This window comes from Aulostomus chinensis, chromosome 9, assembly GCF_037954235.1.
Source record: "Aulostomus chinensis isolate RoL2024-O1b breed Wild chromosome 9, RoL_Achi_v1.0, whole genome shotgun sequence".
NCBI classification, from domain to species: Eukaryota; Metazoa; Chordata; class Actinopteri; order Syngnathiformes; family Aulostomidae; genus Aulostomus; species Aulostomus chinensis.
Genome location: NC_141328.1, coordinates 23,396,758 through 23,412,413, shown reverse-complemented (window position 1 = coordinate 23,412,413; position 15,656 = coordinate 23,396,758). Strand labels below are relative to the sequence as shown.

Here is a 15,656-nt window from a genome sequence, read left to right as displayed (position 1 = left end):
TCCTCTGATGGTTACTGAGGCTCATGTTGTATTCCTGTCACTCACACCAAAGAGAACTTCTAGAACAAGGTGACGGGATCATGCAAAAAGTTCCTAATTTAGCTCCAGGGACTTTTGCTTTACTGTTTAGGTATTAATGATGTTTAGGTCACTTTAAATGCAGGGGAGGGAAAATAATAAAGACTGAGGCATTTTACTGATAGCGGGAAAAAAATATAGGTATAAATAATATTCTATTAACATTACTGAAACTATAAAATTCAGACAGTGACACAATTTCACGCCATTTGTCGTGAAGGCCGTTTCCTCCTAATCAGACTGTGGGTTGGTGCAAATCATTTAGAACCAGTGATCGCATCTCTCAGTGATAGGGAAAAACATAGAAGAAGCTAGGAAACACGGTATGACGGTTGAATTCCTCTGCGATGAGATGTGTTCCTGTCACAGGGACTTCGAACTTTGACCTTGGGCTTCCAAAATTTTTTCAGGTCATCTTTGATATCCAGTGAACATTTGAGCAACAATTAGAAGAAATTCTCTCGAGATATGTAGCTGATAAGACTGAGACGGATTGATGTCAAAAAAGTAGAAAACCTACAAAAAAAAAAGAGCAGAACAAACTAGGCTAGTTGCTATATCACTACCATTTTTGTAAAAAAAACAAAAACACTTTCACTATTCCACTTGCTATATGCCCAGAGGTGTGTTTCTCCTCACTGGTGTTGGTGGACAATGTGGAGGACACTGCAGTGTTTGAGTTTGGAGCTGAATGACCCATTAATGCAGGGATCCAAAAAGACAGCTGTAATGGTGAATGCAGGGTGATCAGGGTGCAGGTAACAGGTAGAGAAGTTAAACATTGTTCATTTGCATATAATACCCTGACTGTAATGCTCCAAAACTGGTTGAAAATCAGTAAAGCGTCCCTTTAAACTACCGCCTGGGCCTGTCAGCTGAGGTAATAACTGTGAACGTACACACAGCAACCTGCCTTTGACCCAAATGATTATCAGCTGCTGCTCCAGACGCTGATGTTTTCCCTGTCAGTATCATGTCTACCCCGAGGACTCACGGCACACCTTTAGTCAGAACCATTCAAAATTTCATGCCCGGGTGAATTCAGCACACACAAAAGCAAAAGAGTATTCCGCTCCCTCTGAAACTCATTGTCATCCTGCTCATGCTGATGCTTTAGTAAACACATTAAGTGACGAGCCAATTACATCGAACCAAATAGAAAGTCTTTTGGAAGAAACAAGCAGGTGTGTTTGGAGATGGTATGCTATCATAACGCTCCACAATGGCCTCAACGGAACACACACAAACCCTTTAGAGCTCCACAATAGTGAATGCGGCCGTGAGGCAGGCGAGGTCTATGTGCTGTTTATAATGAACCACAATAAACGATGACCTTGAGGTCGGCATTTATACTTATTTCCTTAACAAAATGCAACGTCTCCGAGTGCAACTTGACCCGGGCCGGTAGCTCTGCCACAGGCAACGCACACTTGAGGGAGTCTGTGTTGGTGATCGCTGGTGTGAATGACAGAACCTTTAGTGTGAGGAAAGTGACTGGATAAGAGCGACATGTTTTTTTTCTTTTTCTGATTGCGCTTTATTGAGTTAAAATGTGAGTCTCCATCATGGACTCGGAGGAGGGCGGACACGCCGTCAGAACGTCAGACTGCAATAAATTTCTTGGCAGTTATCTGTGTGCTTCAGCTACTTTGGATTTAATCTTTGATGTTGTCTCTCTAGCTGAGTTATGACCTTTTAAACCTTTTTTTTGTTCATGTATATTTATTTAAGATGAAAGAACATGAACAACAGCAACTGGCTCCATTATATCAATGCTCCACATTTAGCCATACGGGCTAATTTCATCTGCTAGTCTCTGGCTGGATGATGGTTTATTAAAAAGTACCAAAAAATGAGCACATACATAAACAAAAATAACAAAATTTGTGATTTTTTTTTAATATTTCTGGCAAATCAAAATGTTAACCATCACTACATTGAAGCAAATATATTGAAAGTTAAATTTACAAGGTTACGATACTTTAATCAAGCAGAAGTAACTCTTGCTTAGCTGGTTCCTACCTGTGATGGCAGCTTTTTACCTTCACACATCTACCACGGAGGCAATGTTATCACCGCGATGTGATCACATTTTAAAAACCGCAATAGATGCATTTTTATGAAACATGGAGGACAGATGAATAATATTACAAGCAGCAATTGATTCCCTTTGGATGGGATTGATCCACTGCAGGTTCAGTTGTGGATCCTGAAGACTGTTCAAGGTCATTATCAGGACGTTGCTTTTAGTGTTATTAGAGTCCATGGCTGCTACTAATCCTCCGCATTGTATGCTGGATCTCATGTCTTATTTTTGACTTTTATTTCTGAGAAATTTTGAGCATAGTTTTTATCTGAATTAGATAGATAAGAATCCCACTCCCGGAGATAATCTGGTTTCTGTTCTGGGTAGATTTTGATGCGTCTATGTTCATATTCTCCATCCATGTTGCCTCCCTGGTGGTGGGTTGGGCTCTGAGTGTTTTCTAGTTGAAGTATGATGAGTGTGATCAGATCAGCTGGTCTTGTGAATAAGTGACTGAATATGCAACTTCACTTCTGCTAACCAAACAATATCTTCCTGTTAACCTTTGTCGCACATTATTTCTCATTATATCAACTATTGTCTCGTGAATTGTCTCATTAACTAACTTTAATTAGCAAGAAATGTATAAAACATGTATAAAATCTATATCACAAACACACTTATCTTGTCATGGACATTAAATGTTTGAATAATGCGGAGGGCTTGGATAGTTTAAGTACAGATCACAGCGGCAGTTTGACCCAAACCAAACAAGCGTGTTGTGGAATAAGATGCTGCAATAATTGGTATACCTCACTCAGCTTCTCTATGGTAACTTGCCCCACTGGAGATTATGGGATACAAACGCGCCATCCACACACACACCATCCTTCCCTAAATCCTTAGGGCCCAATTACACGCTACTGGTGGCAGGCGGCAAGTCAGAGCACGGCTGTGGCTGCTAGACCGCTTGTATGCACTCGGCTCCCTTGGTGATTCTCTGTCTTTGTGAAACGAAATGATGCTCACAACCTCCTCTCAACCACGCAGTAGCAAAAGTTCAATCGCAAATTAAAACTATTCTAATGCAAGTCACACCTAAAAAGGAGATGTATTTCATATTCTCTCTGTCTACAATACATTGACATGGCGAGTGAGGTTTGCTGAGTGAGGCAGACAGAAGGCTAATTGGTGAGAGACTTGGTAGAAATCAGTGCGTGAGTGCTGATCAGAGTAATGAAGGGCCTTTAAACATCACACCTGGGCTAAGTCCTCCAATTTCCTCTAAGACAATGTAAATCTCTGTAATTATCCCATAGCAGAAGGGCAGGGCTAGGAGACAGGTGGATAAAACTACAGAAAAGGACAGATGCTGCATATTGAGTGATAAGGCCTCTAATTTTGCTAAACCCATGAGAGGGCTGGCTATTTGTGGCTTTTCACTGTGTGTATGAACTTTTCAGAGACCCTGGAAGGATTTTTACTCATTATTCATCAGTGGTGAATATGTTACAACACGATCAGTTTCATGGACTGGCAGGTCTGTTTACCACAAGACGCGCAAAGTTCCAGCAAACAGCCTTGTTGGTCTCCATTGTCACATGAAAACATTAAACAGTGCTGTCATTGTTATCCACTTGCTTGAGTCCATATGCTTAATAATCAGTGTCATTTCTCTGAATATGTGATGTCTTCGGTGTATATTGAAACTGATGTTTATTTTGAGAGACTACATCTCATGTTGGCCCTTTACTCAGCTCCTCAGTTCACATAAACATCATTCAGTTCCAGTCTTAGTAGGATCTGGTTTCTCTTCCTTCCTTTTTATTGAGTGTCAAGGAATTGAAGTTTCCACTCCAATCTGTTTGTTCATTTCTTTGCAAGCAACTGAACCAAAAACTAACTACTTTTCCAATTTAGCTGAAATGTTGTGGAAAGGCTTTACTCATGGGTGGAAACACACAGACATGAATAAAGAGTTAGGCGCTGATATAGAGTACAAGGGTCTGTCCAGGATTTTTTTTTGTTTTTGGATTTACCTTCTTTAACATGATCAGATCGGGCATCATTAAAAATATATTTCTCAGGAAATATTACATGGACCTTTATGAGAAATGTCTGGTAATGTGTACGATGTGCACACCTTGACAAAATGAATGTGAGTTGCTGGATTGTGTGTTTGTGATGAAACCGATACGGGGTGAAGCACAGGTTGGGGATTCACCACAAAAAGGGCTAATAACTTTTCTTTTCACACATATTCACTGATTTCATTAGAAATCAGTCACATTGGTGATACTTTTACAAATGTAAAAGTGGATTTGCATATCAAAGAAGAATGTGATATTAGTCCGATTTTTCTGTCTGTCGGCAGGATTCTGCAAATACTGGCAGGCTGGTGTTCTTGAAACTAGGTGCAGGGTGAAGCATGCGCCAATGAGGAACCCAGATTTTTGTGGCAGATCTGTTCACACAATGAAAAACAGCATTTTTTCCACACTGGCCTTGGCAGAAATCTGCACTCTCTGAGTGCCCTTGTAGTTAGGTCATGCCGGTGAAAGACTGCTTTGAAGAGTCAAACTACATTACTCAACAGCAATCCAAGAGCGATAGCGTGGCGTGATGATTGAGTCCTGTCTTTACTTGAGAATGTCGAATGTATGTGTAGTTTAGTATGACTGATGGTCATTCTAAAACAACCTGTTATGTATTCAGTCAGAGTCCAAATATTACACAGCCGGGTGTGCCTTGTGCTTTTAGATGACTAAATGTGAGATCCCCTCTTGTGTAGAACTGACACTCTACGGAGCATAGACGCTAAAGTAACCGGTAAATAAATTAACCAACTAGTTACCGTGATCACAGGAGGCAGATTAGTGGAGGGATAGATAGAAAGCTTCTACGGCAACACGTGGGGGAAGATCGAAGAAAGAAAAAGTTCTACTTCCACTGTCAGGCTGTGACCCACACAGCCGCTGTCAGCTTTAAGACGAGCGCACACAAACATTACCGCGTCGTAGCTTCTCAACTCAGTTAAAGCTGCTGACAACATTTTTATTTGACTTATCTAGTCTTTTAATCCCCGGGAAGCAGGTCCTGATACACAGACCTGTTTGAGATGAAGGTTACACAAGACATGCAACCTAAAATAAAAGGGACTCCAGAATTAATCAGAAAATGTGCCTTTACTAAAGTTGGAACACATGTATAATGTTAATGTGAGGAAGGGGTTTTTATTGTTGTTGTGCATCCCTATTCAAGTGAATCCGCTGTATTTACTTGTTTTTTTACACCTGAGGTTGTCAGGTCAGCATGCTGATGGATGTCCCTATAGCCAGACTTGCGTGACCGGCCAGCCAGATAGTCATCAGTATCCAAATAAGTTCAGGTCAGGCTCCTGCACTTCACTCTAAACCTCATTTGGTATGCAAATGAAAAGCCTAAACAAAGCAAACCTTTCAGAGCAAAGCAATTTACTGAGCGTGCTCTTTGAAGAGGCAGAGCTTCACTCAGGGTTGACTGGATTACTGAGTTACTTATAAGTCTTAAACACCAAACAAATTTTGGCGGTTTGGTGAACTCTTGTACAATTTAGTGAAGTCCCTTCTGCTAAAGTGGCCTTTTATTGATACTCTTTACTTACATATTATTTTCTGTAAAATAAAATGGTTTTTGACTTTCATTACTCACAATTAGGTTTTTCAAGCTAACTAAGATGCTTTTTTAAAAAAATTCTTGCATCACTTTTTTGTGACTCCAGAATGTAGAGAGAGCCAGTCATGTATATCTAGAACAAACACACAAGTAATACCGTTGATTTTAGATCAAATCAAACTGTCCATGGATTACTAACCATATCACTGGACAAGGCAGATGTGGGTGACACTGTATGGTGCTCAGGACAATTTTTTAAAAGGGCATTTTTTTGGGGGTGGGGGGGGGGGTAGTTTTGATGCTGTTAACCATCAGTCACTCTTAGCTTCCAGCTAAAATAGGTGGCTTGCTCTTTCGGCATTCTGGAGTCATGAAGAAGTGATACAGAAGGAAACAGAGAGTTGGGTCACCTATTTGTGATTAGTTGGAAGGAAAAAAAAAACTCTTCTTTGATGAAGTATCACTTAATTGAATGTTTTCTGTTGTCTGTTCTCGCCACAAAAGCTGTCTGAAGAATTTTTTTTCGGCACACTGGGCTGCAGTCCTACTAATGAAATATAACCAGTCTGATCAAGCTCACTGTCCTCTGTTCAACACGACACACAACTTGACTGCCAGAACTACCTCAGACGGTGATAGATTGTTGAATATATCATGATTTACATTTAGTTTGGCTCAGTAATTCATAGATTTTCTTGGCTTTCAAACAATCACCTGCTCCCATCTTTTCCAGGGTAGTTCCTCTGCAACCTGTGCCACGCCCCTGCAGAAACAGGATACGGTTCTGGTATTGTGCTCATTGTTGAGAGACTAATCCCGACAATTACACCTCGAGACCGAAAGTGGCTGCCTTGCCCAGCGTGCAGCCAAGCCCTGGTCAGGTTTGGAGTGGGCCTCTGTTTGCCCCTGGGGTCCAAGAGCCCCAGCAACCCTTTGTTGCTGCTCCCCCACCTCCTACTACACAAACTGACCTCAAACTGCTAGTGGTGTCTCCTTCTCAAGTTTTACTCAGCTACACTTTGTTCACCTGTCTCACGCGCTGTAACTCACCTGGGTTATTGTTAGGACAGAAAAGGTGTGTGGACACAAAGAGAGGTAGAGGAAAGGCAAGGGAGCAAAGGGCAGGTATTTCAGGTTGTGGCGGGCTTATACAGCTGAAATGAAGGCAAAGGTTTACGAATGTGATAAAACCTCCCAGATGTTGAAAACGGGGCCCCTACAGTGTTTCGAACGTCAAGATCTATTTTTCTCTGCTTGGACAAGATGGGCGTGGATGTCAGTTGGGGATGATATCGGTTTAGTTGTTGTCCATTTTGTAACAGGAACATAGGAGGTCGTTCCCACAGAAGCTTGAGCTGACATCATAAAAACACACACACAACAAGGTACCTGGGGGTTGTTGGTGAGGGAGGAGGTGAGTGAACCGGTGAGGTGAGGAGCTGGAGGGTGTGGTGGGGGTCTCATCTCATCCACCATTGGCTAACGAAAGTGCAGGGGACACACCTGTTAGCGCCAGAGGCTAAGGAGATTGGCTGCGATCTGAAAATTACACCTGTGGGGGAAAGAGGAGGGAGGGGAGTCAGGCTACATGTAAACCAAGCCCTTTACAAATTCTCTCCGTCTTCTTGAGGAGCTTAACAGTCTGACACTGCCGACGAAAGCACCTGGAAAAAAAAAGAAGGTCTCCTTGGGCAGCGGGAAGATAGCTGACGCGCCTTAAACTGGTTGGTTTTGTTCCGCGGTTGTGTCCTGCCTCCGACTCTACGATTGCGTCTACCTGAAAGGGACGGCATTTTCCTCTTCCTAACCGCCACTCCAGAGGTCGGCTGTCCTTCAGCAGGAGCAGGAAAGAGGAGGACTAGCCAACGAGACGTCGAGAGCCCTAATACAATGATGCCTCTTGTATTGGGTTTCTGGCTCGGTGACCACACCTGGGAAAGACCGGGTAAACTCACTAACGTGACCCTTTCTTTGTCTTCATTCTCCATCTTCTAAGACGAGCTGTCGTCATGATCGGTTGCTCAGCGACAGCGTAGTTAAAACTTTATGGACATACGTTCATCTGTTAAGATCGGGAAATGTGTGGGAAACAAATTAGGTCATCGTGAGAAGCCCTCAGCGATTGTGTGCCGATATAGGAGGGTCTAGGTAGTTTCGATGGGAAGCAAAAATAACGTGTATCAAATTCCAGTTCCATTTAACCAGAGAGAAAGAAGAGGAGACAATAGAGGCCAACGCTCATTCCTAAACTGGATAGACCAGTTGGGGCAGGTAAAGGCAAACTGCCAGACTTGTCAAAGGGTACGAAGATAGAGGCTGACTCTTTCTTTTAGAGCGAAAAATGTTCTTTACAAGGGGACGTCCACGCAATGATGGTATGAAGCAGCTCTACCTCATAGCAATAGCCGATTAGTCGGACAATGCTGTTTTTAAAGTTAATTCTTATGGGTTCCGAACTCAAAAGGCAACTTTCTCTTTCAACCTGTTGAAGCTCTAATCATACCTCTGCTTATTTGTAGTGTTTTGCTGCTTTTCTTATTTGTTCTTCTTATACTGCTCATATATAGCAGGGCCTGTTTCAAGCGTTTGTGAAAAAGGGGAAGTCTGTTATGAAGCGTGTTGGAGGTAAAATGTCTGCTCATCCGTTTTCCTCGCCTGTAAGGTTTGTGTGCAAGTTGAGACAGACAGCTGCTTTGGACTTATTCGAGAAGAACATTTCGGTCCAAGAGAGGCTGCACATGATCAAGTTTTCAAGTTATTTGTAAGTCGATGTGTACCGTGGAAGTCTTGGAAGGAGAAGGGAAAATGGAGGGAAAATGTCGACCACATACTGTACAGCGGAGACTGCAGAGCGAGGTGGAGGATTGTGATTGGTGGAAAGGGAAACATTTGTTCATTTCTTTTATACACCTGAATAGCTGCAGGTCACATGAGTGCCTGTCTCTCTGCTAGTGTGCAGCAACAGGGCGGGAAGTGGAATTTCATCAGAAAGTGAGATTTAATGGTCCAGGTGAAATGGTGGACTGAAGTGACGCTGTTTGTTCTTGTTTCAGTCAGTGGCCTGAAGTGAAAGGAAGCCACAGGTCTTATCACCTCGAGGGGTGAGAGGTGAAGTTAAAGCTGCAGTTTGATTCAGCTGAATGACGCTGCGTTATGGGCCGGGGCCATTTTAATAAGTTAGCACTAGGCTGCACGCTATGTTTGAAAAAAGAATGCTGATTACTTTCAGGAAGCCATGACTATTATGTCATATGGATTAGATATTACCCCAACCTCTCGCTAAACATATAAAATCAAATACATTTGGCATTATTTAACATATCATTAAATATTAAACCTTTTTCGTTAATTTTTGGAACTAGCTTATAAGACATTATTCAACCCAGTCTTAGATTATTAAATTTCTTACAGATTTTCCTGGTTTTTCAACTTTGTTATAAAACCATAAAAGAAAAAAGCAACTAGTGAAAAGGAGCAGTGGCTATGATAAAATAAAAAAAAAATAATTATGAAATGTGAAAATCATTAGGAAGAAAATGCAAGTGCAAGTTTCCTTTCCATAGTAAAATTTTATAACTCATTTGCAATAAAAAAAAAACAGCAGAGAGGTGAAAGGACAATGAGCAAGGGGGGGGGGCAGCGGCTCTGAACTGACACATTTAAAATGACAACTAGCTACAGTACAGTAGCATGGACACAAAGTTGTTGCATGGCCTCACATCATGATTACCAAGCTCCGCCTCGGTCGTGTGAAGGCCCTGAAAGGTGGTACTCAGATAAGGTCTGGACTTAAATAAGGTTTTGGGTTTCCCTTGCCATTGTTTTCTCACAAAGACAGCAACTATTGATTAAGGGCCAGGCCAGTTTACCTATCGGGGTGTTCACTTCACAGCGGAGTCGCATTCCAGCATAGAGGGCAGAGTTACCTGAGCACGCCTCACTTTCAGCAAGCAAAGAGCGTGGGCAGCCGTTTAGCGGTTTAGACTGCACAGTATTCAACAATGAGACAAACTGCACTAGAAGGCCATGAGGAAGTATTTGGAAGACAAACTAAGGAGAAGTTTGTTGGGACGTAGGGTAACACTTTCATCAGGTACTGTAAATTATCCGTCACAGCTTGTTTCTACCAGCTTGAATTTTCTGGTCTAATCTTTTTTCACTCTTTCTTCCTCTCTCTCCCCCTTGTCTTCCTCAGAGGGCCTGCAGCACTGGTTTATAATGCTGATGATTAACTAAATAGAGTCTGGGAGAGCAGGGCTGCTTGGCTTTCTCATTTCATGGGGCCTGACTGACCGGGAGGAAGACGGCACATTCTCGGGCAGCGGGCTGGAAATTCAAGATCTTTTTCTCTCTTTCTTTCTCAGACCCCTCCCTTTGAAAAAACGTACTCACTTTCTTTGGTTTTGTTACATTCTTTCCTTGGGGTACCTTTCACGACGGTAAGATTACAGGTGCATTCTCCATTTTCCTTCTCCACCTTCTTTACCTGACCTTCTCTCCCTCCCCTCTCTCGCTCCCTCTCTCCACTCTGCTCTACTTTTGCGCTGCTTGCAGGATGACAGGAAACCTTTTCTCTAAATTTATGTTTCACTTTTTCATTTGGGTTTCTGTCCCAAGAGTAATGTTAAAGATAGAGGGCTTTGACTAAAAACAATGACTCAACAATCAAATCTTTGCTGAAGGGAAAGGGGAACTCAATTCAGTCGACCATGTCCCTTGTATTTTATGTCTATCGCGACAAAATTTTAAGCTTAATTCAAATTTAGAAAAACTAGTTAACATGCATACTTAATAGTAATACACAGAGGTTTCTTAAAATGGCAGTATGGGGGTGCAGACCTCACGCGGTGTACCTGTGAATCACCCACGTTATTCAGTAAATGAGGCCTGCTTTTGTGACCTTCTGCATACACAGCGACGGCTCAAGTCGAGCTGAGCAGCATTCCATCAGCCTTTCATCACTCCGCAAACAGAGACAACAGCCAGAGAGGTCCACCAACGGAAAACACTGAGAAAAAAATGGCAGTTTCTTCTCCATTATGCCATAAAACGTGGACTGGAAGGGATTTCACAAGCAAAACTACAATTCCTCCAGGTTATGATCACAAACAACCCACCCCCCTCGACCAGCCGCAGATGTGCTTTTGACTTAGTGGTATTTTTGAGTAGATGTGCATGATGTGTTTGGAATAAGTAACTGCCGTGTGTATTGTGTGAAAAGCAGCCCTCCCATCCTTGCCGTGCCATAGATCTAGACTAGTCGGAACAGGTTTGGGCAATCATTAACAACTACTGTGGCCCGGTCTTCTGTGACAGCCAGTTTAAGCTGCAAGGCCCAACCACAACAAGGGCTCAGCTATTAGACTACGGAGAGGAAGATTCCAAATGCAGACTTCCGCACTCCTGTTGACTATTTTTGCTCTGTGAAGGTTTTGTTAGGACGTTCAGTGTGAAACATTTTGTGTAACCCGTTAGGTCAACACTGACATTTTCTTGAGTTATAAATGTATTGACGCTAGGTTGTATTGCTCCCACCCACATTAATAACTTCAATAGCTGGCAAAAATTATTTTCTATCCCAACCTCTGAGTACTGTTAGCTTTAGAGTGTAGTTGAGAGATTTTTTTTTTAATGTTTGGGTGTTGATCTCCATCTTACGAGGCAGCATTGGACTTCGTCTCTTTCTCTAATACTGCCTGGTAATGATGATGATAATCATCCGCTGACGACGAGCACTCAAAGTATTTTAGCAGCGTTGGCGGCACCAGGCTCCTGGAGAAGTGGCTCTCAGGATCCATCTTACCTGGCAGTGCTGGATTGTACTACAGTTGTTCTAACACTGTCTGGTAACGATGTTTCCTGGGTGACTGAAACCCTGCACTGTAGTTCACGCAGTTCTCTCCTCTGCGGGAGCGTTTTTGCCATCAAATATTTCTGTGGAAGCTAAAAATGTTAATGGCTGTTTGAATCTACGAGGCAGCTGTGATGTAACAAGAAGGGTTGGTTTAATAATCTCGCAGAGAACAAACGAAAAGTGTCACAATCTGATTTTGATCCCACAAAAAGGTTTTTCTCTTGATTCCCCTGTAGATGCCTCAGGAAGTGCAGACACTGACAGACACGTTTAAAGGAGGGAAATGAAAACGAGTAGATCTAGTCTGCAGTAAAGGTCATGTTGATTAGCACTAGTGCTTTTTACGACCTGCTTCCTGGCTTTTTTTTGTCACCCCACCCCACCCAAGTTAAAGAATAGCAGTCAGTTGATGGTTCCACCGGTCCTGCAGGGCCTTATTTCCTTGTTCCCTCCCCTGAGCTGTGTTGGTCTTTGTGTGGAGAGGCAGTGATTGGTCCAACTAGCCGTACCTGCGTGGCACATCCTGGAACCGACGTATAAGCTCACCTCAGAGTTCTTTCCCTGTGAAAAGTCAACTTCCTAGACTTCTCCTAGCTTTCCTTTTGATTTTGGTTTTTCTTCAAAACCCTTTTCAGCAAATTGGACTCTTTAATAAAAAAACAAACAAACAAATAGAGTTTGATGGGTTCCATTAAAGGTTCATTTAAAATTCACAAAAATGCAAATGCAAGAGGGACAGCACTTCAAACAAGGGCAAATAATCAACATGGCGCAAAAAAGAAATCATGTGTTTGTATAAGGAGGGAGAATTACCCCGCAAATACTGAGCCGCACCTTTATTTGCTTCCCCAGCTCCATTATCCGAGCCACAAAAACATGAAATGGCTTTTAAAAAATCCCCTTCAGGTCCCCCTTATCTTTGTGTAACAGTCACATAATTCTGTATTAATGTCATAGAGAGACCGGAGCAGGTGTAGTTCACTTCTTTCCTCGGCGTGTTCGCTCCCAGCTTTTATTCTCACTCTGCATGCTTGGCCAATGTAAATGAATGAATGAATGTTCATCTGTGGTCACACAAAAAATGAATAACTACTCATCTTATGCTGTTTCTGCTGCTCTGTTTCTTTTCTTTCCAGCTCACTTCCTTCTCTCTGCACAGGTAAAGCTTAGAGGTCATCCTTCCAGCCTGTTGATAGGCGTCTTACCAGACATGGTTAGATGTAATTACTGGTGTCTAATACTGTCTGGTAATGCCGTCCATTAAATGGCATTACCTTCCGCTCTTTTACTTCCCCTCTCTCACTCTTGTGCATCTGATTTAGGCCGCAGCGTTTTGAGGAAGGGCCGTACAAAGAAGCGCGTTAGCATTTTAGCACATTAGCTGTAGATGAGGCCGAACGAGGGTGACTATGAAACTACGATCTTGCGCTGGAAGATGGTTGATTTCTTGTTGTTTCTTCCATGTGACTTGAGTCAGAGTTTCCCCATTGAGCAGCTGATTTAAAAACTGGTCTCCTGATGAATTCTAAGTTGTAAATTGGATTTAAACAGTAAAGTTACTGCCAACGTCACGAAAAAATGTATTCTAATATTTTATCTGTTGAAAGATCTGCTTTATCCTCTTACTGTAATTGAATTCCTTCTAGGCACTTGGCTTTTCTCCAGGTACAGTACAACAATATGTTTTTCAATACATCATGTACAACAAATTAAATGTAATATGAGACAAATGATGAAATAAAATCGGTTGAATGTGAAATGTCTTGTTGATTTATTTCCTCCTCCTGAATTCATTTTCTCTGCATTGTATTCAGATCTCTGGTGTACTGGCCCTTTTTAGCCATTTCTCTGGTCATTGTGAACTCTTCCCTCAACGAGACCGGAATGCCGAGTCCCAGTCAGGTGTGGATCAGATTACCACTGAACAGAGCTTCTTTTTAAATGCCTGCGTTTACCCATCAGCCCCCCGCCCTCCCAGAGGCTAAGCCCTCATTGTGTCCCACTATGCTAGAGCACAGTAGGCTAGCTTGATAAACGGAAACTCACATGGTGTGTTTTCAATGCCAGGACCCAGGCCCCCAGATTATTGAGACCTCTTCTACATGGTTACATTTGCAGACTAAAAAAAGGGATTTTTTTTAATGTATTTTTTTTGCTGGTCTCACTATCATAAAGCCAATAGCATGGATATGGTGTTTAATTAGACCTGTTAGCTCAGGGGTTCAGTGGACTGGATAAACGCAGCTCTGATTTTATCAGCTGAAGCACAAACACAAAAACCATTTAGTCCTTTAACACAACAGCCCTCGGGCATTGATCTCCAGCGGTGGGGAGCCTGACATTCATATCAGCAGATAAAAGAAGCTCGTCCCACATATTCAGTTCTTAATTTTACGTGGGAATTTTGTGCGGTAAATTATGTAACCTGTCTCTGCTTAAGCTAAATGAAAATGAATTTGTCAGCCGGCTGTTAGTCACTTGATGAATTACCAGATTTTTTTTTTTTAAACTGGTTGATTAGGACAATGACGCTGATTAAAAAAAACAAAACAAACCAACCTGAGAGATCATATTTGAAAGCTGTAGTTTTCTGACATTGTTTGGAACAATCAAGAGCTCATGATTCATGGGTGGCTACAATGGTGTAATGGAACAGCTTGCACAAATACAAACCCTGTGAACGAGGTGACAAAAGCCATTTTAATCATTAATCTGCGTGCAGAGTCACCTTTCACAGGGCCGCCATCCAAACAGCATCTACATAGAACTACACAATATAGAACAGCACAGCTGAAAAAGTAAAGCGGCCAAGTCATTTTGCGCACTGGCAGTATCTGGGTTTGTATTTAAATGAGACATTATCATCAAATTATGTTTGCAATATGTATGCATGTTCAAGCCATTGAGAGTTGTTATTGGAGATTGGTTCAACTTAATTGAGGCTCAATAAGCAGTTTTTTTAATCATATTTTTGAAGGTACTAAAACTAAAGTAAAATTCCTTCAATACAAACTGCATGGGATGGAATCTACTACTTTATAATCATTTGTGGGATGTTTATATGAATTTGTTTAATCTATAACATGTAACATAACACTAATGCTGTGTATTTTATGAAATACCTGCAGTCTCTGTGTGTAATGCAAAATAGAGGACATTTTTGAATATTTTTAAATGATAATCAGATATAGAACATTTCATAAATGTGTGACTTTATATAATATGGTTAAAAAGTCAAATATTCCTCCTTGAGTTTGATTTTTTTTTTGTTCATCTGACGCAAATAAAAAGCAGTGGGTATAAGCTACCGGTAGTCTCATTTTACCCCTGAGGGATGAGAATTGTATTCAACCTCTAAACATTTTTTATAAAGAGGGAAGTTCAGACATTCCCTTCATTAAAACATATTTTTTACCGTCTGTAAAATTATTTTAATGTTTAATTTGTGTCATAATTTACACAGAAGCGAAGAATCAAAACTAAAAAAATGGTTTTAATACCAACGGTTACTGTAATGAGTGACTTAGCTGGATGACGTCACAGCACTGAATCACATTCCTGCCTGGCAGAGAGCCTGCTGAGGATTCCAGCGCTGGTCTGAGCACGCTTGGTGCCGTCAGACCAGATTCCTGCTCTACTGCTGCTGCCGGTGGATGAAGAGGAAAGGTTCTCTGAACTTGGTTTGGTGGATCGGCGGCACAGTTTTGGAACATACCTGCAAATGTGATGACGTAGGGTAGAATGTAATGCACCCATGCAGGGAAGCACTTCAGGAGTGAGAGATCCGATTAGATTCTAGATGAGGCAGCACTCAGATTAAACTCTAACACCTGGGAGTCACTAAAGTGTCCCAGTGACATGTTGCCACTTTAGATTTATTTAATTGCTACATCTCATGTAATCAAAGCTAGAGGAGCAAAACACAACACACTGTTTCTAATTTGCTCCACCCCAGACTAGAAGACTCGTAGAGATCAACCCATCCGCTAAGTTTTATCTGTTTGGTTTGAAACTTGCAATGCTTTACTGGTTCTGAGTTTGAGG

General features: G+C 41.8%; 1 protein-coding gene and 1 long non-coding RNA gene across 2 annotated transcripts in view; both read left to right on the top strand.

Moving 5' to 3' along the window:
* The window catches only part of ttll10 (tubulin tyrosine ligase-like family, member 10), a 38,562-nt gene that overhangs the window by 3,530 nt on the left and 19,376 nt on the right, over nucleotides 1–15,656 (top strand). The gene's annotated exons all lie outside the window — the stretch shown is intronic.
* LOC147256410 (uncharacterized) lies at nucleotides 7,658–15,196 on the top strand. The gene is made up of 3 exons (XR_015117920.1): nucleotides 7,658–7,703; nucleotides 13,427–13,514; nucleotides 15,182–15,196. It is a non-coding gene; the product is annotated as an uncharacterized LOC147256410 (long non-coding RNA).